This window comes from Embiotoca jacksoni, unplaced genomic scaffold, assembly GCF_022577435.1.
Source record: "Embiotoca jacksoni isolate LCO1_2020_lvr unplaced genomic scaffold, fEmbJac1.0.p SCAF_87, whole genome shotgun sequence".
NCBI classification, from domain to species: Eukaryota; Metazoa; Chordata; class Actinopteri; family Embiotocidae; genus Embiotoca; species Embiotoca jacksoni.
Window position 1 is genome coordinate 750,409 of NW_027185444.1, and position 24,934 is coordinate 775,342.

Below are 24,934 nucleotides of genomic sequence, written 5' to 3' on the forward strand. Positions count from 1 at the left end.
TGGCTCATTGTTGACCTTCAAATGTAAGGCAAATCGTTACTGTTTGAAAAGAAGAAGTGCAACACTTTGTGCTTTACTTTTTGCACACCTGTTGTGAGTCGCATCCAATTTATTGACGGCTACACAAACCATCTGCCATGCTTCAGTTTTCTATTGTGCTTGATGCTTCTATTAAGATCTAAATAGCACAGATTTTCTTTTTCAAAATAGCACTCGAGGCACTGAAGATTAGGGACTGTGTGTGGGAAGTTGTAAGGTGAAATAGCTCAATAAAAGAATAAGGTTGAGCTTTTTTCAACACTGCACTTGGATTCGTGAACTCCTGTTACTGTGTCTGGAGTGTTAATAGGGTAGTGAGAGTCACGAGTGATCCGGCCAGTCAATTAAAGGCACCTTCAACTAATTAACCTCCTCTCTGTAACAGTGGTTGCTTGTTGGAGAGCTTGTAGACTGAAATACCAGAGTATGTGTCATTGCTCTGAATAATGAGATTTCACTACAGGCCTTTCAGTTTGAAAAGGCTAACTTACATACAGACAGCTGCTGAAAAGAAGCCTATAATTCGATAGTTATTCTCAGGAGAGGAAAACGTATGTGTGGAGGAATTGAGTGAGTTCTCTGTTAACAAATTGACAAATAATGGGTCAGAGGGAAAGAAAAACACTTGTTCTGCTGTATCGGACTGTTGCATTGCAATGATATGAGGATGTTGGTTGACAGGTTTCAGTTTTCTGACAGTTGGTGGTCATCTGTAATTTTTTTGTGCATACATAGATTTTCTTTTAGGGTTTTTGCTACTTTGTGGCATGTTGGTACACACATGTTGAGATTTATTGCTGGCTAAACCATAGAGTAGCAATAACATGGACCTCCGCTCGCACCTTAACCATGCTGCAATCCAGTATTGTTATTGCATGTACAGTATATCTATCATCTTGCATTTCTGTTTTTGTAGTTGAGCAACAAGTAATCAGAATTGATTTTATATATGTCTGTCCCAATCATTACACAATTGCCTGATCGCAGTTATTTGAGCCAACTACAATCATTCTGCATAATCTTTCAATTCGTTTCCATTTACCTGTATAAAAATAGCCACATGAAACTAACAAAAATGTTATATTTCCATCACTATTTCCACATGACTTTCCACAATGCGAGGTGTCACTGGCACTCTTGAGGATATTGTTTTGTTGCACGCCCATCTTCTGCTATAGTTTAATGTCACATAAATGGAGAATTAGTGCCACCAATTGTTTATTTCGACCCCGATGCTTGTCCCTGCGGGTGGTGGGTCCACAGGGTGGCTGCTCCATGTTCTTTCTTCGAGCTGAGCCCGACCGGGCCCCATGGGCGAAGGCCTGGCCACCAGACGCTCGCCGGCGAGCTCACCTCCTCGGTCTGGCTACGGGAGGGTGCCCCGGTTTCCCTGATCCGCTATTCATCTGGATTTTGTGAACCGCTCTTAGTCTGGGCTCTCACCTGAGACCAGTTTGCCTTGGGAGACCCTACCAGGGTCACTGAGCCACTCAAACCCCTCCACCACGTTAAGGTGGCGATTCGCGGAAGAGCAATTATTATTATTAAACTTAACTTTCAGGGCCATGACTACCCTTATCATGTAGCAGAAATGTAATCTTCACCTTTTAAAAGCACAATGAAAATAAGGCACAAAATATCTGAAAACATGAGGCAATTTCACCCTGAGGTGAACATTAGCCTGGTACCTATAATTGCCTTTCCAAGGCAAGCTTCAAGGTTTCTTCTTGGTACAAGCTGTTTCAACTTTGAAGCAGCACAGTGCAGTGTAGGCCTTAGTTAAAACAAAAGAAGAATGAAAAATTACTGTACCTCATTATAATTTTCTCTCCCAACTTTAACCACTATGATCCCGAGTCCACATGTCTTTTTCCTTATTTTGACATTTTATGTAAAATATTTCCTTAATCCAGTCTAGAAAAGAGCTGAGAGCACTGTTTGAACATGACAGGCTCAAGGGAATGAGGAGGCATGGGTATTTAATGAAGAGGATAAGGTCTAAAAATCTTGGGAAAATGAACACCAGCAAAGAGTGGGAATTACTTCTGTCACTTTGAAGTTAATGTGAGAGCCTCAATTAAATTGCAAAAAAAAAAGTCCTATTTTTTTTCTGCACTATGCTCTGCATGGCAGAAATCCTTCACCTTTTGTGTGGGGAGTCTTTTCGTGTGCCCTCTGTATCTTGTTTCACACTCGGCAAGATGACGAATTTGGTGTTTTTGCTGCATGTGGGATATGACACTCTTGGTTGACAGCAGCGTGTAAATGCACATGGTCAAGGCCCATTACCTCACCAGTGAGTGGTAGGACATTCAATAGAGAAAATGACTTTTTGGTTCAGTGAAATAAGTGATTTTATTTCTCCATATGTGAGGATAAACACGTTTTCTTGCCACAGGGATTGAAAATGCAGCTTGCCAGATCAGTTGGTTACAGTCATTTCACAAAAGGTAAAAACACGATAAAAAAAGAAAGACATAATCGTATTTGCATTAAACAGGTACCGCACAGTAACCAAATTCGCTTGCTTTGATGAAAGTTTGCAACACATGATATGCACACTTTTTCAGGAAACATTTTTCAGAGAGCTGACACTGTAGATTATATCATGGAGAAAATGCATTTAAAACTAAAAACATGTTCCCCCACTATTGCGATTCAGCAGAATAACTGGACAGACTCGCTGATATCTCCTAAGACTTGGCACTGACTTAAATGCACATTACAGTAAGAATGGATTTAGTTAAACATCAGCTCTGTTTCCATCAGAATTACCCTTAGACTGCATCTTATGTTTTTCAGATGTGATCCTGAGATGACTGCAGACTGAAAAAAGGGGGAAAAACAGGGTATGTTTTACATACTTTGGATTAATTTTATCAAACTGTAAACTGGGAAGAGTTTTTCACACTGGATCTCAGGACTGCAATCTTTCAGGAGAGGATTTATATACTCGGATACAATGCGCGTTAGGGAATCACCGATTATTTTAGAGGGATTTGTTCTGCGAAAATGTCAAAGTATTTGGGTCACAGCATTCCACTTTGTAAAATTCATATCTCTTTGGTCGAATAACAAAATGGTTATTGGAACAGAAGGCAGTAAGACATCTGTCCCATGGCTTTAAATTGTTTTGATTTGTGCAGCATTGATTTCCTCATGGCATTCAACTACATTGAATAGGAAAATATATCTTTTAAAGTAAAGGAGTAACTGAATGCTGTGTCATAGTGAAATCACTTAGTCACATTTTCACTTTGTGTTGACCATTAGATGATGATGTTTATGACTGGGTTCGCATATATAATTTACTCTATTGTAAATGTATACTACCAAACTAAAAATAGCCTGTTCTTACTTTCTACTCTTGAGGAGGACAGCCATTAGCGAGGACACCAAATCAAACCTGTTGCCAGAATTTGCCCTGCTCTTGTCTAATCCTTCGCCCGTGTACCTCCCTTATGAATTCTCTTGACAACTCTGATAAAACCAGACGCCGGAGGGCTATTTATACACCAAAACTGCCATTTGCATCTGAAAGTCAGTTGGCAAGCACAATCACCACTCTTATAACACCCACAACAGGGGCTTCTTACAAATATTTCCACAAGTCTGACTGCATTTATTCAGCCGGCAGGCCAGGGAGCAAATGGCTGGGTAACCTTGCGTCCTGTTGTGAAGGTTATCACTTTTCCGAGCAGTGTTAGGATGTCTTGCAGGTGCGATGACAATTTCACGACCAATTACTCTCCCTCTCACTCATCACTGCTTGACAATGTTGCCCTCCATGAAGTTGAGAATTTCACTCCTGTTAGAGCTGAACTTTGATGCCCTCATTCTTCTTACTCTACATTCAGCCAAAGAGAGCTGTAATTTACTGTCTTTCAGCAATTTCATTACTGAACCTGCTTGAACCTGCGAGTGAATGCTTCTGAAACAGATTATTAGAAACGAGACCTCTTGTTTGTGATGATTGCTGGTGCTGCTGTATATATTTAGAATAAAACTGCTGGACAGGGTCCATGTTGATGGATGTGGTGGGGGGAAAAAGAGATTCTGGAAGCAGTGCACTCCACGTGCTCACAGCCTGTCAACCTGCCAGCACTCAGCCAAAACCTCAAGTGATTGGATACAGACTTTAACACAGTCATACAAGGACCACACAGGCTGGTAGAAACTGCATACTGCAGAAAGGATTGCACAGTTTTAAGCCAGTGTAATATATGTGTATATTTAGTAGGGCTTGCCGAGACTTAAGATTCCCCTATTCAACTAATAGTTGTTAGTTTAGCCAATTTTCTACTAGTTGTCACATAATTATGATATTAATTTAATTATTTGAATATATATTTTTTTGGAGGGGAGCATCAAAAAAGTTGTTTAGCTTCCTAAACTGACAAAGATTAAATAAGGAACAGCTTTAACATTATGATAGATTACAGAGAAATACAACTTTTATAGCTGTATGCATTAAGCGAGCTGCCTGTTAACGACGCAAACAGCAAAAGCAGTAACGATTTTGAATGTGGTGGAACAACCAGAACTGAAAATATATTTCAAATTTATTTCAACACAGTATTTTGTATCTCAGCCTAATAGGATCATTTAACAGATTATTGACAGCCAGGCAGTGGACCTGCACCCTCATGGTGTGCGTGTCTGTTTGGTAGCCTTTTACTGTCTGGAGCGAACATGGTGCACAACATTTGGAAAACTATTTTACAGAAACGTATTCCCCACTGTTGGCATCCACTTTGCAGTGGCTGTGACTACGTGCTGCTAATATCACTTCTCACACTTGAAAGTTGCTAATTTTCTGCATAAGGGAGCACCTGGACGTCACCCGTTATCCACAAGGCGACCATAGTGAAGTTGAAAGCTCTGCCAGTAGGAAATGTTTTTAATAAGTTATTTATAACAAGGTGTAGTTTGAGGCTGTTCTTTTTTTCTTCCTGCAAGTAGAGTTGCAGGAAGACTCACAAATATTTATTCCAATAAGCTTCAGAATTTTTTTTGAAATCTTTGACTACCATAGTAAAGAACTTGCTTCTTTGTCTTCAAACTGTGTTTTTTTTTTTCAGATCAAAGGGCCCCAAATTAGATAAAACACTGTTATGTTCTCACTCTTCTGAGGGATGGCATTTACCATTTTGCAGATGTAAGGCTGATGATACAGAGGCCTCCTCACTGCTGGAGGCTTCATTAATGGATTTCTGAATGTGTAAAAGAGGCCAGAGTTTTTATTGGCACTCAGCAGAATTGTGGAGTAACCATACACACCTAGGCATACGTAAATTAGCTCTGAAATGTACGGGTTGTGCTGATGTCAGGTTTTAATTGATTATTTCTAATTATTTTTTTTATTTATTTATTTTTTTTTTACATTATGAAATAGAGCATGACAAACCCCTGAAATTAAAAAGTAAATCATAGATCATGCGAGTCTGTTTTTTTTGTGTTTTTTTTTAGCAAAAAAATACAACACTTTCATTCATTCACTTTGTCTGCATGTGTCAGCCTTTTTCAGGGTTGCTGTAGTCCTTCACAGAATATATTGACAGTTGACTCCATTACAAATTTACAATACAAATTATTTGTATCTGACAGTCATTCTCTGCCTGCTTTTGTTTTTTACCTTATGTTCAGTATGATAGAAAATACAGCTAAATTGGACATGTCACCCTGGCTTATAGATATTTTCCTTTGTGACCTTAAGTTCATACAATAGAACGCAGTGCTTCGGTCTATTTATGTTTTTAGTTTTCCAGTAATTGATTTTTATTTGGGGGGGAACAGAGAACAATCGGGGCCACCAATTTGAAAAGGCTACAATCAATGGCCAGCATTCCTTACTCTTTACTGGGTTTTGTTGAAAAATCTTGACCCCAGACATTTTACATCAAACTCGTGTCTGTTAAATGTTACACATGCACTGCTCAAACACATCAAGCACAGGTTTTATTCTTGAGTTCACCAGAATAGGACACAACAGCACACGAACATTTAATGGCTGTATCTGTTTTATTTAGTAGCAGTTCAGGCTGAGGTCTTGTTTTGGCATAAACCCACACTGTGAAGTCAAAAAAATGGGGACACCAGCATACAGCCTCCTTTCAGGGCTTTTTCTTTTGTCTTTGGTGTATTACGCTTTAATTTCCTAGGGTCAACGGTAATTACTACCAATGTGATCACTGTCCAGGAAGTGATAATCTTATTCAAAGTTGCTTATTATGCATTTCAAATCAGCCCACATGCAATTCAAATGACCATTCATCTGTTCATTAAAGGGATACTCTGTGCAGTCCAATAATTGAATAATACCCAATGTAAGGCGATGCTCATAGTCATTATTGTGAAATCTTGGCCCTGAGACTTTGGTTAATATTCCTCTTTAGCTATATTTAGCCAGCACTTTTGCATGTTACACGGCTACACTGACATGAACCAAAACAGCAGGTGCTCCTGGAGACAACTGCAGTCTGTGCTCCATTAGTGTCTACGAGTCAAGATATTTCAGTATTTAAGTAAAAGCTTTAACCTGCTGGTAGTGTTAGATGAATAATCAGGGGCTTCCTTTGGGAACCATTCCGTGTCAATCTATCCAATACATGGGTGGATCAAAAAGTTCCAAGACTGCTCCTGCTGAGCGTGAATGGAGTGGAGAGGCAGAGTGATGCACACGGAGCAGGAGGAAGAGTAACCCAAGTTGTATTGCTTAAATAAACATCCGCACCTGAGTTGCACACATTTTTAAGATTACTGGTCTAGTCCATTGTCGATTTCTTAGGGGACATTAGCAGAGGGGGCACGTCAGATTTTGTGTCAAACGGAGACCCTTGACATGGTTCAGAAAATCTATGGTAATGAAGCAGTAAATCGGGAGAGGGGTTTTGAGTGGCATTCATGTTTCAACAGTGGCAGAAAGTCACTGTCTGAGACCGTAAAAGACGCATCAGGTCAGTAGTACAACCGGCTGTTTTTTTTTGTTTTTTTTACATTCGCAGGGTTGTGCACTGTGAATTTGTCCCCCAGAGTGAAACTGTGATGTTCTTTCTGTTTGTCAAGTTGTGTGTGTAACTCATAGGCTGGTGTTGATCAAGCAAGAAAACTTATGCTTACTGTATGCATGAAGGTTATAGCTTTCCCCTGCTTTGTGTACATCACAGCGCTGTGTTCCATTCACACACAAAAGGAACAGTCGTGAAACTTTTTGATCCGCCCTGGTAGTTAAGATATTTCAAGTTGGATTACATGGCTAAAAAGAAGAGGACGCCATAGGCCATTCCTTTTTTGGACTACGGAGCAAAAGGTGATGGGGTACAACTACAGGAAAGTAAGAAAAAAACGTAACCAGCAACAGCATTCCTAAATTATAGTATCCGAGTAAGTACATGGTGTTACTTTATGGCAGGGAGGGAGACATAGCCCTAAATGTGTCCAGCCTCTGTGACAAGTCAGAACAGACAAGGTGTGCCTGAGGGGAAAGTCCAGAAAAGTTCAACTAAACACCACAAAGGACCAAGCTGGGACCACATGTCACTCGGTAATCTTTCAATCATTCTTGGTTTATAACTTGCCCTTGTATCTCTGTGTTTCCACACACGTGCCACAAACCTCATCTGTGTGCTGGATACAGGGAAAGAGTACCACTTCAACTAAAAGAGCCAGGCTTCTCTGTGGAAAAACAATGAATACCAATGCAGTTGTTTCCTTGACCCTTTGTGGACACTCACTGAATGGCTTGATATAATCTTGAAAAGTGCAGAAAGTGCTTCAGACCTTCAGTTTAAAATGTGTTCTCTGCACTCTGGAAAACAGCCATCATTGATCATTGCTGTGCTGAGCAAGATAAGATAAAACTCAATCAATTGCATTAATCTTTCTACTTTGTCTATGGAGTTTAATGGCATCTGCTATAATTTCCAGGACTAAATGGAAAGATGTGTCTCTTTCTACCTCTCTGTCTTGCATGTCATTTACTGAGTCTGTCCACACTTTTTATTTTTCCCCAAAATGGCAGTTTGAGCGCTGCTGTTTTCTCACGAGAGAGTGTCTCAATGGCTTTTACTGTCCATTAAGGCACATCAGCCATGACACGTGTTAATAATAAGGAATATCTCAGCTCAATGGCTCCCACCACAGGTCCAGGGAGTGTCACATGCTGAATGAAATCATAAAGGGGAGCTTCTTTTAGCACCCACTGAAGGCACTGATGAATTATCTAATAAAGTCAGGTGTCACGTTACTTACAGGGTGACTGCATTTGTGTACAGGTGTGAGGTTATTTTAAAACATCTTTCACTATGATAAAGACTCATAGACTTTATGATCTCACTGACTGTCAGAGTTTTGCTTTCGGGTGAAAGAAAACCAGGTGACATATGATTTATCGTACTAATGAAAGAGAACTGTCACAAAATGCTTACTGGCTAAACCTGCCCCATAAATGTGTGAGGAAGTCAGACATTATTGAACTTACACCGAGTTACACTGTTTTGTATCAGAAACACGTAAAAAAAAAACAAAAAAAAAACAGCATTACCATTTTCATTAGGTATAATAAACATACACAAAAAAGACTTTGGAATGGAGGAAGCTTTTCCTATAATTTGATATGGATCCTTTTTTTTCATTTTTTTTCAGCACTAACTTCACTTGCAGTTTCGTATTGTACTTTACAAATCCCACCTTTTCTATCCTTGCTTTGCTTTTTTTGGTACTATTTAGTTATTATCAGTGAGCAAATGTTGTTAATATCGTTATTCCCAGTGCCTAGCTACAGTAGATGAGCAGTATCACCCAGTCTTGTATCTGGTCACTATAGAACTATGAAACTAAACTCCGTGGGATGTCAAAAACAACTGATCCAGACTGTATTATTATATACAGTACACTTAACTGTATCTTATTATATTTTACTATCATCACCCTGACATAGTAAATCCCTAATTGTCTAGCTATATGTTCAACTAGCAGAGTCTTCACCAGAATTTTTTTTTAAATTTTTTCTTTTAAATTCAGCACTGCAAATGTAAAATGTTCTCTAGACCCTCAACAGTGCCTCACAGGCAGACCTCTCTGTCAGTCTGCACCCTAACAATGCCCACCAACCAAACTCTAATTGTATTCATGTTAGGGATATTTGATGCTTGGGTTTGAGTCACAAATGGAGTGTTTTGGTCTTCATCTCATGAAAAGGGAAATCCCCTGATGAAAGGGAATGCTAATGCCAAAGTCACCAGTTTCACACGCTGTCGCCATTGGCTTTTATGGGGTTTTAAGTGCTCAGGTAGAGCAATATGCGCTGCTGGATTGGGTGCATTGTTAAAATTGTCACATTCAGCCTAACTCAAGACTGCTATCAGTACAGCATTTCTATAATAATGAAAACAATGACTGTAAATATTTAATTCATGCATTGCTTTCACCATTACATTTAGAAAATCACTAACTTACTGCATGCTGAGAATTAGCACACCAGGCTGGAGCTTGTTGGAGCTTATGACTTATGTTTACCTCATGCAGGGTTCTAAGACCCCAAGCAGAACAGTACTGTAATTACAATAATGGTTTAAAGAAGTGCTGAAGAAGACATAGTCTCACACTTGCTGTACTAGCACTGGAGAATGGTCTGCCTGCACCCATATACTGTATCTCTCTGCTATAGGGGGGAAAAGCGCTCCGGCTTGCTTGTACTTATTCAAACAGTGAGGGTGCCGTAGCGAAATCGTGACGGGGTGAGAACTTGTTTTGGTGGAGCATTTGCACATGGGGAGGCGATCCCTGGCATTAAAATAGCAAAAGACTAAAAAAGAACAGCGGGCCTGCTCTATTGCATATTTCAAACATTTGTCAAAACGAGCCATTTTCAGCGTGTAAGTAGTTTGCGTGGAGGTTGTGGCTGTTGTTTCTCTCTGCAACGGGATTTTGAAAACGGTATCATACAGAAAGTAGAAAAGAAGGAGAATGTCGCCGGAAATAGTCGTTTATAACAACATTTTACATCCAGTGAGTCAGGCTATAGTACAGATGAACGTTTAACCATACCTTTAGAGAACCTCTTCCTGATCAAAAATAAAATACACAGACATCCTCTCATTACAGTCCTTAAAGATCCTTCAATACACATCGACTGTTTAATCGTCCTGCTTCCTTTTCTCTCCCTCTCGAGTCTGCAGATAAGCTCCTTAAAGGAGGACCGATGTAGAAAGAGTAATGCAACTGTTAATATGCATATTTTGAACATTCTGCCATTGTATAGAGATTTAACTCAAAGCTGTTTGAGGTGGTGCCTCTGTTTTAACATGGCCAAAGCTGCAAGACACACAGAAGGAGGCACAGCAAAGATAAGCAATAGTAATCATAAGCTCTCTCTGTGTAGCTGAAAATCTAAAGGGGGTTCAACGTTCTGTGTCCTGTTTACAAGACTTGATTTTGTTAGAAGACCAATTTCTTTAATTTTAGCTTTTGAAAATAAGACTTTGATTTGCTGAAGAAAAAAAAATAGCTTGAACGTTACATAAGAGATTCGATGAATCTGTGGTCTTAATGGCCCAATTTTCCTTAAAAATGTAATCCAGGAAAACTTCAAGATGAATTTGAACGTGAAGGTCCTCGTTCCTCATTTTATGCAGATGTGCTGTTATTTCTCAATATTACACGGATTAACTAATGCTCTCTCATTATCATAACTGCCAGACTACGAGACAGGTAATTAAGCGTGTGGTGGAGAAATGGGGTTGGGCTGAAATTCCTGCATCTCATAATTAATTATCTTCACAAGCAGATACTTTGCATGACGTTTTGTCCTTTTTTCACTTAAACATGGCTGTTTTTATCCTCATAACTGAAGTTCAACTTGCACACAACCCCAAATGCATGAAGTTAGTTCTATGATAGCCTGACTGTCCTCTCCAGAAAAGCTACTTAAGCATTTTGGTTGTGGGCTGGTAATGTTGGATTTATTGTCTTGCTGACATGACATTAATCATTCTATAAGTTAATTCATGAAATGCTGCCTAATCTTAACCATATAGTGTCTAATGGAATTGACATTTGAGTAAATAAGCACGTACCACCCTTATGTTAGCTTACCTAAGTATATAGAGTGGACAATAGGGCAAACAGCCAGCTTGGCTCTGTCCATAGGGAAAAAAATAATTATGTCTAACTATGCCGGCATCCCTAATGCTCATCAATTACAGTAAAATATTTTTAGTTTTATCCACACAAAACCTGAAGTCAAGGTTTAGTTCTTTAGGGAGTAATGTGCTGAACTGTTTCATGGTAGTACATTCTTTGAGTATTTTCTAGTGAGATCAAGTGACCAGCAGATACTCCACAATATTGAGGTGTTTTCCTCTGCCTTCACTCAATATGTTACAAGCTTACTGTCTCCTGGTTCCAGACTGATTAAAGTGGTATCGATCTTGTCATCTGACACTCTTAAAAAAAACTGAAATAAGCACATTTGTCAAAAATATCAAACTTTCCTGTAGCACTTCTTTATATTCAATCTCCCCCTAACTTTAGCCATATGTTTCTTATGTGCCTGAAATAACCATGACTTAAAGTTTGTCAGTTTGATATTTTGTTTTTGGAAAACATTGACAAACATTTTGTCATTTAGAAATTAGGACTGGCTGGCCCTTGGACAAGATTGCTAAATGTCAGAGGCAGTTCTCTACTGGGAGAAGTCATTGTGAAGGTACAGAAAAGCACCATTTGGCTTCCACAGAAATTCTGTATAATTCAATATACCAGCTTATGTGCCAGAAGTCCAAAACAAAATACCTAATAGGATTTCCATATGTCCTTGTTATTTGGCAAAATATTATTGTTAGATTTAATTTGACACTTGGCCTAAGCATATCAGCTGAGTGGTTAGGGTGCATACCGTGTGTGCACGTGCTCTGAGCAGTGAGTCCCTTCACTGCATGTCATCCCTCTTCTCATCTCCCTCCCTCTCACTGTCACTATAAAATAAAGGCAAAAATGCCCCAAAAAAATCATACCAGTGTAGTGAGCTGCAGAATAAAACAATAAATTTGCCTTGGTTCTTTCTTGAATCTTTGCTTCTTCTTTTTTTTAACGGACCGACTGGATGTAGCCTGCGGCAAATTCAACTGCTGTGAAGCAACTCTTTGCATTCACCCTCTGTCCATCACCTTTCTTCTAATTTCTCTCATATTTTCCCTCCTACTCTGTTTCTTTGCTGCTTCCCCTCTCCCTTCTCCTTTTTAATGTTCCCTTTCTTACACTGTCTATCACCTCCTTTTCTCTCTCGCCCTCGCTCTCTTTCTCTTGTTTCCTTTGAAGTGCTAAACAATGAGAGGGCTACACTCCCTGTTAAGCTCATAGGAAAATCCGGGCTGAAACTGCATGGCACAGTGCAGCGCAGCAGAAACTCGTCCTCGGGACCACGGGGGCGGGAGGGGACGAGGCAGCACCAGAAGTATAGTCTGCTTGTAGTGACAGTGACAATGGCTTTGTGGAGCCTTGATCCTCCAAGCCGTCAGCGCAGCATGGCTGATGATCATTGTGAATCATTTCCAGAGAGCATGCTTGTCTGCCTCCGCCGCTCTGATTGTTGAACCTTGACAACTGTCCATTTCTTGACAGCCCGCGAAAGAGACTATCAAGGTGTAATCATGGACACCAGAAGATTTGGATGTCAAGAACGTATTGACTGCGGCGATTGAATTAAAGCATTTCATTAGTCCAGCATGTCAGCGTCGAGGAGCAAGACAATGACTCATCCCACCATTGTCTTTGTCTTCCCCCTCCTGTCGTTTTTCACTGCTTACGGCCACAGAGACGTATCCATGCATTGATGAATGCTATTCATTACTAAAGGACGAGACGGGAAATGAAGCAGTGCTCTGGGAAGCAATCCGTGACTGGGGCATACACCATCGTCTGCTGAGGCATCTGAGAGATGTGTTTATCCACTCCCACATGTTTCCCTGAAGCTTTATCTCACGGTTACATGATGCCATATACACTTCACTCTGAAATCTGATATGGCCTCTCTGCTCTCCAATTTATTCATTTCGTCTCGTTCTTTCAAAAACTAATGCCAACACTGCATACATTTCATGTGGCCCTTTATGCATTTAAGTCAGTGTGTCTCAGAAGACACTCTATAATAAACCCTCCATCAACCACCCAATGCATGTAAATGCCTTCCATGTGATATGACTGACTCCACAAAGGAAATTGTATTTACAATGCGACATTTCCTATTTATTTTCACGCATTTTCATTTAGTTCATATGTGGAGAAATAGTGTATGCATTACATATTCTTTTTCTTTGCCTATCTGAAACGGTTCACCCACTTTAAGAAGCAGGTGCATTTTAGCCTGTGGATTGATTCATTCTCAGTGGGGCTCTGCAGTTTCACCTGAAGGCTATTTAACTTGTTTGATTACTTCGATGAGGAGAACACGTGTTAAGGTTTCTCTATGATGCCAGAACTACTTTAAAACTGAAAGCTCTCTGCAGGTCATTTCCTGCCATTATAAGCACACCTTCATAACTGCCATGCCTAACCGAAATTCCTCTACTGAGAGTTTTGGAGGTTGGTGCACAGGTCACTGATCAACTCCATATATGCGTTCATTTTGGAATTGATCAGATTATTAGATAATGTTTCTGTGAAAACATCTCCAGTGATGTCAATCAGTATGACGACCATTTAAATATGATGAAATGCGTTTCTCTAGCAAACAACAACAACAACAGAACATTATCGTTTGCCAGTTTACTGTCAGATGAGATGATATATGTCTACCTTGTCCAGCACAGATATTGTCCAGGAAATGTTGAGCCTCCCCATGATTCGTGATGACATCAATCACGCCTGACTTGTTGGTCAGAAATGTTGTTGTTTAACATTGTGTCTACACAAAAGGCAAAGTGTGAACAGTATGTTAAAAGATCAGCAACTCCAACTGGACTTGATGCAAGAAAAATATGCTTTAATTAGTGTTTGCTCCCATTAGAATAAAATAATAATAATAATAATAATCTGTTTCATCAGACCTGTATGAGAGCATACTAGAGCATAAATCTGGATACCACAAAGTTATCAGAATATGTAGTCAATGTTGAATTTCATTGACTCCGTGTACAGTTGAGTTCATTTTTGTTCTGTTTGCTTAATGGACAGCTGGCAGTAAACATGGTAATCTACAAATATTTTGTAGTAGAGTGCCGTTTGGACTTTTCTATTTTAATTACTTACTTTGCATATGTAGCATATGTTCAGTGTCACTGGATGTGTTTGTGTGAAATTTTTGGATACTTTTGATATGTTTGATGTTCAATCTAAGGACAATAATTTGAAGACTTAGGCTAACTATATAACTAATTCTCTTTTTAAAAAGTGTAAGCTAATTATTTTTTGAAAATGTCCTCTATACATTTGTATGTGCTATTATTGGAGTACTCCTGTAAGTTTTTAAGGGTGCACCCATATTGTACCTTGAAAAATCAGTATTCAGATAGGGTACACAATGCAAAACAATTGTTCAGACAATTAAAGCTCCAAACTAAACAGTGCAAACAGCATAGAAAACAGAAAGATGCAACTCTTTGTGTCTGTATGCATGTCACACCTTTATGTGCTCTAACATAGTGATAAACATACTCAGGTGCTTGCTTGTGTAGCTGTATATTGCAACAGTAATGAAAGTGCAGGGCTCAGTCATTTAAAACAGAACATTTCACAAAGTCAGATCTCATGAGACATAATGCTATAATGCAATTTAAACATGTAGCGGGGACCTTTACACCCACCGTTTCTCACAGTATCCACTGTTCTGTGTCGAAATGGGTTCAGCTTTGGTCCAGAAAATTAGATTTCAATCAGGTATAAACTCAGGATCCACCACAGTACATAACCCTACAAGACTGCTCTCCATCTTTCCACATGACAACCTCAAGTGTTTGTAGGCTAGTTCCTGTATGCATCGCTGAACACTATAACAGAGACAGACAGAAAATGTGGGAGGATGAGGGGTGATTATTTGAGAAAGAGATTGTGAATACACTCATGCTCACAAGTAGGTGAGCAGATAATGCTGTTAACTGACCTATGGTATATTTCTGCATGTGTTTCTATTTAGATGTTGTTCATTGTCTTACACAACCCTTCTTTTTTCTTTACAGGTGTGTGAATTTAACAAAAGGGCGAGATGTGGTTTGATCACTGGAACTCCGATTAGGTATTTCTCGTTAAGATTTTTGTCTTTTGGTTATCTTTTGGTTTTGTAATCTGTAAAAGATTCTGTTTCTGTTACGTGCATGCATGTGTTCATTAGTGTCCTTTTTATGTTCTACTTAGCCAGTCGATTGCGCTGTGATTTTGCTCGGCTGGACAAGAGTGGGACATCCTAGAGACATACTGAATCAGACAGGATGGACCACACAGGTTTTGAAAGCATTGCTTTTCTATGTTTTATTTATGTCCCTAAGATGATTCACCCTGACATTTGCTGATGCTCTCTGTCTCAAGCAAATCTCTTGCCATCATAAAACTGCTTGTCCAGTGTGCACCTGGTAAATATTTAAAGGGTACTCGGTCAGTGTTGACCCTTCCCTAGATAGTCAGTGTCCCCAGCCCAGATTATCTTGTCTTTACAGTAAGAATTGTAGGGATTACCAAGGTCGACCTGTACCTTTAATACTAGAACGGAAAGCCAACTAGAAGAAACTCACTGCAAAAAATACCATATTATGAATATTATGTGCCATAAACCGCACAGCCAAGGTGCCAAAACTGAGCTCAAACTGCATGTAATGTCCAGTAGGATTCACAGTACCAGCAACAATTTTTCTTTGCAGGAAATTATTTTACTTTTGGGAAAAAATATTGCTAAATAGAGCTGCACTGATGTATGTAATTGGCCTCATAATAAATGACTCTTCACATTTTGCTTTGTTGGGGCTTCTAAGACACTTGGAACGACACTGTGCTACTTTTTTATCCATGTGTGGAAATAAATGTTCACAGGTCTCCTAATATGGATGAAATTCTTTAACATTTTTAAGTGCTTGAAGATCCAATAATCACTGAAGTGTGTCATGCAAGAGAGCCAAATAACACAATTTGGATGGTCAGAGTTGTCATATTGATTCAAGACATTTACCAGAAGCCTCCTTTTGATCTGCTACCATTTACCCCTTTAAAGTTACTGCATAATGCATTAATGATAACTCAGCACTTAATGTACCTTTCAAATTAAAAGCCATATATTTAATTTCAGTGGACAGAAAGACAATTTTTTAACAAGACTTTTATTTTGAAAAATTTGCTGGAACCTGTTGTGACGTAAATCAGACAATCACACTTAGGATAAGTAATGCAGAATAACTATTTAAAAACAGCATGATTATACGGTAGACTTTGTTAAATTAAAGCAATGGAAACATACATCAATGACTATCACCATGGCAATGGTTACACAACCTTAGCAATGAGCCACAACTTAACCGCTCGCACCTGTGCAGTTCAAGTGATGTTCAGGTGTGCTCTGGTTCTTTATTAAATAGCACCACACCCCTGTACACATCCATTATTAACCAGGTGAGTGACACACAACTCATAATTAGTGTTACCCATGCTCACTATTAAAAGAAGCAGCGCCAGAAATCAATTGATAAAGGGGTGATCTGCATAAATACACCAGCTAAGTAAAGCACATCTACAGCTCTGGAAAAAATTAAGAGACCACTCAAAATTGTTCTTAAATCAGCATCTCTATGTGTATGGTAGCCATTCCATTCCAGTGTCTGTTGAATTCCAATACAGGCACACCTGATTCTACTTAATGAGGTACTGATTAGGTGATCACCTGAACCAAATCTTATTTAATGGAGAAAAGTATACAAAACAGTGCTGTGGTCATCACTATCCTCTTGCAATAGGACCAGCTGGATGGCAGAAACAGTGCTAGTAGTACCTCAAAAGTAATTGGAATTAAAAAAAAAAAAAAAAAAAAAAAAGTGAATATTGACCATGCCAAAAGAGTTAAAAAGAAAAGTTTTGAGTGAGGAAAAGAAGGGTTCAATTCTGGTTTTACTGGCAGAGGGATACAGTGAGTGTCAGGTTGCTTCCATCCTTAAAATTTCAAAGACGGCGGTTCATAACAACAAGGTCAAGCAGCAGACATAAGGGACAACAAAGCTACAGACCGGCAGAGGATGAAAACAACTCTCCACTCGTGGGGGTGACCGCCAACTCATTCGAATGTCAATCAGCAACTGTAGGATGACATCAAGTGACCTCCAAAAATAATGTTAAACAGCAGCTGGGGTGAAGTGCACGGCGAGGACAGTTAGAAACAATCTCCTAGGGGCAGGGCTGATGTCGTGCAAAGCTAGAAAAAAGACCTTCATCTACGAGAAGCAAAGAAGAGCCAGGCTGAGGTTTGCAAAAGACCATAAGGATTGGACCATAGAGGACAGGAGTAAGATCATCTTCTCTGATCAGTCCACCAATTTTCAGCTTTGCCCAACACCTGGTCGTCTAATGGTTAGACGGAGACCTGGAAAGGCCTATAAGCCAGTGTCTCACACCTACTACGACATTTGGTGGAGGATCGGTGATGATCTGGGGGTGCTTCAGCAAGGCTGAAATCGGGCAGATTTATCTTTGTGAAGGACGCATGAATCAAGCCAAGTACAAAGTTGTCCTGGAAGAAAACTTGCTTCCTTCTGCTCTGACAATGTTCCCCAATTCGGAGGAGTGTTTTTTCCACCAGGACAATGCTCCATGCCACACAGCCAGGTCAGTGAAGGTGTGGATGAAAGACCACCAGATCAGGACCCTGTCTGCTGGAGGGTGCGATAGTCTACTTGATATTTATGTAATTATTGATACATTTTTAATAAAATGACTTTTCACACCATGTTATAAGGAGTTTTAGCTTGTATTGTGTAATTTAAATCCTTATACTAATGTAGTTGCTGCAAATTTCCTCATTTTCATCTGGAAAAGTCTTTCAAAGATACAAATACTGAAATTTTGTACTAGTGCAAATTAGGAGTCACATGTTGATAATATGAATTTCTCTCTGTATAGCTACCTTTCTGTTTTTGACAGTCTCCTCCTCTCAGTTTCTGCCATTGCTTTGTAGTGTAAATAGGACAAAATCTGGTGTTGAATTTAGCTTTTGGTCCGCCACTTCTGAAGGTAACTTGCACACAGACACAAACACAGCAACTACGCACACAGATTTGCAATCCACTTACTGAGTGACAGGTTCAGAGTTTGTGTGTGAACTGAAGAACAAGGAGAAGAGAGAAGAGAAGAGATGGGATAAATACAGAGGCAGTGGTGCAGGAAGTGGGGCATGTACCACAGCATAAGGAATATAGACTGAGCAAGTGGATGGAGCGTAAAGGCGAGTGGAGCTGATGGGGTTCAGATGGTCATACTCCAAGTAGCATGTTCTGTCAAGTAGAGGCGCTGACATCAGGCTCACATAGTGCTAAGATGGGGGATCAGGATCTGCGACTGGACATACAAGGCAACCTTGAGTTAAGTCACAGCTGAGGTAGCGTTAACGGCTCCAGCTCAATAGTCTTAATTAAAGGACTAAATCACACCTGAACCATAAAGGGTTCTATTTGTTTTAAGGTCACGGCTGAGCCAAAGATTCTGGCTTTATCCTTTTCATGTCATGATTAATCACATTTGGTAATGTTGTCTTTCAAAGCAGTCCCTGCCTCTTCATGAGATTCCTATCAGAATGGAGGAGAAAGAGGAAAGTGTGGCTTCGAGACAATCCAATTTGATGCCCTTCTACATCTTCACTGTAATACTAATATAATCTCTCTCCTCAAGCCCTGAATACATCTGTCTGACAAAACAATAATCAGCAAACCATTTCCTTGCATCCCTTAATGGGATGTTAAAAATTGCAGCAAGTTTATGATTGTTGTTTCACTCATTTCCAATTTCATTTGAATGTTTCCGATAGGCGGAACACAAACAAGCAATTGAGAAACGCTGTGTTATCTTGGCTTTTTTTTTTCTCGTGTGTGTGTGTGTGTGTGTGTGTGTGTGTGTGTGTGTGTGTGTGTGTGTGTGTGTGTGTGTGTGTGTGTGTGTGTTTTTCCTTGGCATCTTCAAACCTATACTAAATTGGCTTGCAGTTCACCTGGAAGTCAGTTTTAACAGGTTCAGGGAACATATGACACAAGTGGAGTGTGGGTGCAGAGCGCAAAGCAGGATGTAATTCCCTGGAATAATGTCTTTGTGTTTGTCATTTAGCAGTGGGGGTCACCCAGTAAATCTTGTGTATTCAGAAAGTTTCTGTGCTTTGTGCTTGGTATTTCAATTCTGTTTTATTTAGTACTTCTTGTGACTGTGAAGTAGAACTGCATCTTATTGTAGTTTTAAAGCATTATGAAGGTGGTGACAGAGCATGACAAAGTGAGAATCTCAGAAAGTGGGAAAGGCTGATTAACACGTGCCGTGAATAGAAAAAAAAAAAATCACTTGTTGAATTTCCCTTGCAGCAATTTGTGGACTTAAAGTCCCTCTCTTGGCATTGACTGACCTCCTCTTTGTTTATTAAAATTACGTAATCAGAGGTATTTCTAAAAAACAATTCCTGAATGCCTTAAAGTGGCTTACATGTGACCGTACACCTTCACCTTCATTCAGTACATGCGCGTTTATGATTATGCAAATAGTCTCCACCCATCCCTCCACCGTTCGCCTTCATAATAGTTATTTAAACATTTACATTTTGTTGAGATGAAATAACCTCACAAAAGTGACATTGGTTGGTTTAGTCATATTTTCTGTTGTCTTAATCAAACAAGTTTCATACCTGTGCACAAAAGAGTTCGATATTTTAAAAATATATTTTTAAGTGATGCTGAAAAAGCCAGCTCTCGCCCATCTACTTGTCAATAAGCGTGCCTATAGTGAAAGGGCATATTCAGGACACACAAAATCTGACAAGTAATAACATGGAGTCGTTGCTGGTGAGCCCAAAGCTTTGATTAGGGCCGAACTCTACGGCACTTCACATGTCGTTTGTCTGACAGCTGTCTGTCTCCAGTCCCGTTCTGTCGCCAGAGTATTCTGCATGTTGTGGAGCTCTTGAAATTGGACTCACTCCACCACCTTTGATTCTAGTCTTTGTCACGTCACTGCTGTCTGATTGCTTGTGTGAAAGGCATTTATAAATGTCAGAAACTGCATATTATTCATCATGCACATGCATTTATATCCATACGCTTACACGCCACCCGGGGTGTTCGCAGGTTGAAATGACAGAATGATTTTATAAAAAGGGTGTGTGCTAAAGTCTAGAGAGCGCAATTAACTAAATTCAGTTAATCTGGAGGTCTCTTTTGATTCGAGAGAGGCTGTTCGCCAATCATTTTTCTCATACTGTACAAACACTCTGAGGTGTAATCAGACATCTGCCTACTAGGCACAAAGGCCGAGGGCATGTTTCACTGCGGAGAAGGTTTATAGCTTTTGTTGCCTCTCTCTTCCTCTTTGTATCTGCTTGAAAGTTGTTGTTTTTTATCTCAGCCCCATCTAGACCTTATCTGCTGATGGCATCTACGTACGTAATTTCCTGTGTCTTATCTGTAGTTCCAGACACAAGGAATGGTGATCCAAAAGAGAGCGATAAAGACAGAACAAGACTCAGAATTTGGTAGATGGGAGGAGAGATGGACAATAAATGGTGCAAGAGAGTGAAGAGTAAAGTCTCACACAATGTAAAAAACTAAAAGTCTGTCTGTTTTCATGTGTCAGTCATCCTTCCACACAAAACTGAATATTATAAAAGTAATTTTAATGATTGATATATTTATATATATATATGATTAAAACCTAACTGAGAATTTATACAAAATTAATTTTATTATTCATGTTTTAGTTGTCTTTTTAAACGCTAGTCAGGCCTTAATCTTTTATACTCCTTTAATCAAAACAGTGCATCGTCACATTGTATTGCTTTGCACTGAGTGATAAAAAAAAAATACAATTCCATCTCTGTAAACAAGCTTTGACACCAATTAGTGTCCACAGAAATGGCTCACCTAATTAAACAAAATAACTTGTTTGTCAGGTTTTGATAAGTAATAAGCATTTGATTTGATGAAGTCCAGTTTAAAACTGCTTGCCAGTTGAAGAGGTCAACTGCTTTTCCAGGTGCTAATGGACTCTCTGGAGGTCTGGTTGCCTCTGGTCGTAAAAGTAATAACCTGTGGGAGCTGTCAAAAGAGCTCACTTCCCAAGGTTACTGTGGTCCACTCTGAAGAGGAGAAGAAAAGGCAAGAGAGGGGGGAAAAAAACATTTAGAGGGAATATTTTCATCACAGCCCTCAGTCTTGGTTTTTTTTTGCCTCTGGGATGCCTTGTAACAGATCTGATGCTCGTGCTTTTGTCCCAGTGTGATCCAATTATCTAACCCCTTTAGCTTCTATGCCCATGTCAGACATGTCTCATGAGTATCTCCTGTCACACAGCTGCAGGGCACTAAAATAAAAAAAAAATTACAAGTATTACAGAAATAACCATGTCGTTTTCATTTCAGTTGCAACCAGTTTGCTTATTACTGGTGTATGGTGTTCCTATGTGGAAAAAAATATATACATTTTCCCCCAACTCTGCCATTCCAATAGTTGTTTCAACTCTTTTCTGCTCATGGTTTTAGCTTTATGCTTTGATTCACTCACCAAGTTCACTGCGTCACCTATTTTACGACAGGCAGCTGTTGTTAACGTTAAAGCTCTGATAAAACCACTGTGCGCTACCCGTCTAGTTCGGTACTAGTTGGTGGACATATAGTGGAGCATTTAGCAGCTAAAGAGCCAGATGTTTCCCTCAGGTGTAGGTGGCGACCAAGACAGAGCTAAAAGCAGACTCTGAATGAATATTAATATTGTCTGTAATTGTTGCATATGAAAGAGTGATATAACATGTCAGTATTGGTCACAGCTTGTTTCCATGGCTCCCAAGTGTCCAATAAAATGAGTTCCCATGCAAGGATATACGTGAAAAGTATTTTTTTTTCTCAAATTGCTTTTGTTTTTTAGTGATGATTGACCTGATGTTTTTTTGCATGTCCATACAGTTTACCCCACTAAAAGCCTTTTCACACCAAGGATGATTTCTCATGCAGAAAACTCCGACATCAATAAAATATATATCAACTCCAGGTCTGCACTATAAATGCTTGCACAGTGGCTCAAATCTTGGAGCATAGATATTTTGCATAATTCTGCACTTTGAGCTCAGTTGAATAGGACATTGTTAGACTTGCTCTTGGATTGGAATTCACATTCTTTGATTGCATATTTACCACCTCTGTGAGGAGCAGGAAAATACCATAATATGGTATTTTGAGCAAACAAGTTAGTTCTTTTTAAATCCACGGCCTGTGCAGACTACAGCTCATGGATATTCTGTGTACTCTACACTAGTGAGTCAGTTGTGTTGCTTTGGCCTTAACCTCATCCTTTATTTCAGATTATCAACAATGGTTTTGTAGTGGTCGTGGCAGCTTTCTTTTCAATTCATTCTCACTCATCTGAGAGTTTATTTGGACTGACAGAAGGACAGAGTTGATTGTATTTATGTTTTCCTGCTGTTATTGTCTCTGGGAATGAGAAGTACATTTAGACCCCCCCCCCCCCCCCCCCTCCGCCCCCTCCCTCTCCCCGCACACACCGACACACACGAAAACACACACCCTGTCTTGTTGCTGTCTCTGACCTCCCTTCCCCGCCTCTGGTTCCCTCCCTCTTGCTTACCCGCTGTCTCAGTTGCACTGACCTCTCAATATCACACAAGCTGTCAGTGCCAAACTATGAACGTCCCTTGACACTTATTCGACTCAGACACCCTTCGGCATTTGCGCTCAGCCAATTTCAATTTTTCTTGTGGGTTGGGTGGGGGCTAGTGTAAAGCGTGCAGCCAGAACAAACCAAAGCTGAAGACAGAAAAAAGGGTGCCCTGAGCAGAATCATGCGTGTTTTGTGCGCGGGCCTGTCTGTCTTTGTTCCCTTAAAAGGCTGGCTTACTCAAGCCTGGAAACTCTCTGAACCCACCTTTTGGCCGTCTGAACTGACAACCCATCATTCTTTCAACAGCTTCACAACTCCAAATATTGACTCATCAACTGCATTCCATGGAAAAAAAATATTATTTTACTTCTCGGAGATAAATCAATTTTATTCATAGCAATAAACTATTAAAGCAATAATTCATGTGCTAATGAAGACTAATGGTAGAAAGAGCAACAGCTGGAGAGCTTTTGTGCTACAGAGAAGGCTTTTTTTCAGCACCATGGACAGCACTGATAACTTCACTGTGTGGTAGGCTGACTGCTGTACTCATCAGTGTACCCATGTTTAGCTAAAAACCTCATACACACCATTCATTTATTTATGTATTAAGTTTTGTGGAAAAGTTGGTTTGAGCTCTGATATTTCTTTGGCGTTAATTAGGGACCTTGTCCAGAAGACAGTTCTAAAGTTTTAGCTGAAGAAAATCTTTCCATATTTTCTGTCTGTGAAGTCGCGTGAGTGGCAGCTAAGTAAATGCCGGTTGGTGCTCTTTTGGGAACTGCATTATGAAGTCCGGTTCACATTGCTCCAGAAAATGTACTGGGAGAAGAAGAGACAGAATTTGCCATTGCACCATCCTGTGCTCGGAAAGCAAGTCATCCCAATCGTACCAAGGATTTTTTTTTTTTTTCACACATGGTGTCACACATCAGCACGTCTGACTGCAAGCTGTCCTCTCATATTTTAACGTGTGGTACTTGGTGCAGTGCAGGTACAACAAGAGAGAGGAGAGTAGGAATGAGACAAGTACTGGGATGAAATGAGTATCCGGTACGGATAATGTACTTTTGACGAGTACGAGTATCATCCGAGTAATGTTTGTCGGTATCCGTGCTGATGTGGGCTTCTAAAAGAGTGATGCTCTGCTGAGAGACGCTCTGTCAGCTTGTTCAGTCTCCACAGCGATCAGAAACAACTCACGACTCTTCTGGTTCACTTCTGGCATCGGCTGAAATATCTTCAGCTGAATTACATGGAGGACTTTGCCCTTACCGGACAAGTCGCAAGTTACAGCTCGTGACTCATTGCTTTCTTCTTCTGCCGGTTGTTTCCTTTTGTTCCATCGGCTCGCGCCTTTCTCGTTAAGATATCTTCACTCAGCCAACCGCTTTCAGCGAGAATATAGTGGCTGAAGGCAGAATACATATTTCAATGTGAACTGTCTGCATAAATCACCCAGCTTCCCACCTTCAGTTTATTTAATAAAATAATAAAACAAGGTTAATGATCAGGCTTAAATGAACAACTTCTGGCTAGTCCCACTTCCGGTATAAGGCCCGCCCCATCCGAGTACGGATACGGTTACAGATCATTTAGTTGGTTTAACAGATACCGATACAGATAATGCTGTACTCGCTCGTCCCTAGAGGAGAGGAAAGTTTATTTTTCGGTAGTTGTGTTTTGACCCTCAAATCACAGAATAACTGATACACTGTGTGTTTATTGCTGTTCAGTTGCAGGGGTAACATTTGAGCCTCTCATCTGTTTTGCAGCTTCAGATCTTTATTCATCTGTGTATTTGGGTGTACTTGCACTTCTACCCACGTGCGCATACTCTCATGGGATCGCCTACAGAGAGCTCACAGGCAGAGGATTTGGGGACTGAGCAGTTGAGTGCATACAGAGTCCAGGGAAATGGGGCTTCAACAAGAAGAATTGCTCCATTTGTCCCGAGTGAGAAACAATATTCAAAATGGAGCTTGCATTTTTGTACTGTCAGTATCTTCTAGCTCTTGATTTTTTTTTTTTTTTTTTTTTTTTTTTTTTTTTTACTGACAAGGCTTGTA

The 24,934-nt window shown here is 39.9% G+C and overlaps 1 protein-coding gene across 1 annotated transcript in view; it reads left to right on the forward strand.

The window, feature by feature from the left end:
* Nucleotides 1-24,934, forward strand: part of LOC138192500 (protocadherin-15-like) — a 191,945-nt gene that overhangs the window by 13,267 nt on the left and 153,744 nt on the right. The window contains exon 2 of the mRNA XM_069139932.1: nucleotides 15,213-15,268. The gene's annotated coding sequence lies outside the window, so the exon portion shown is untranslated. The remainder of the gene's footprint in view (nucleotides 1-15,212; nucleotides 15,269-24,934) is intronic.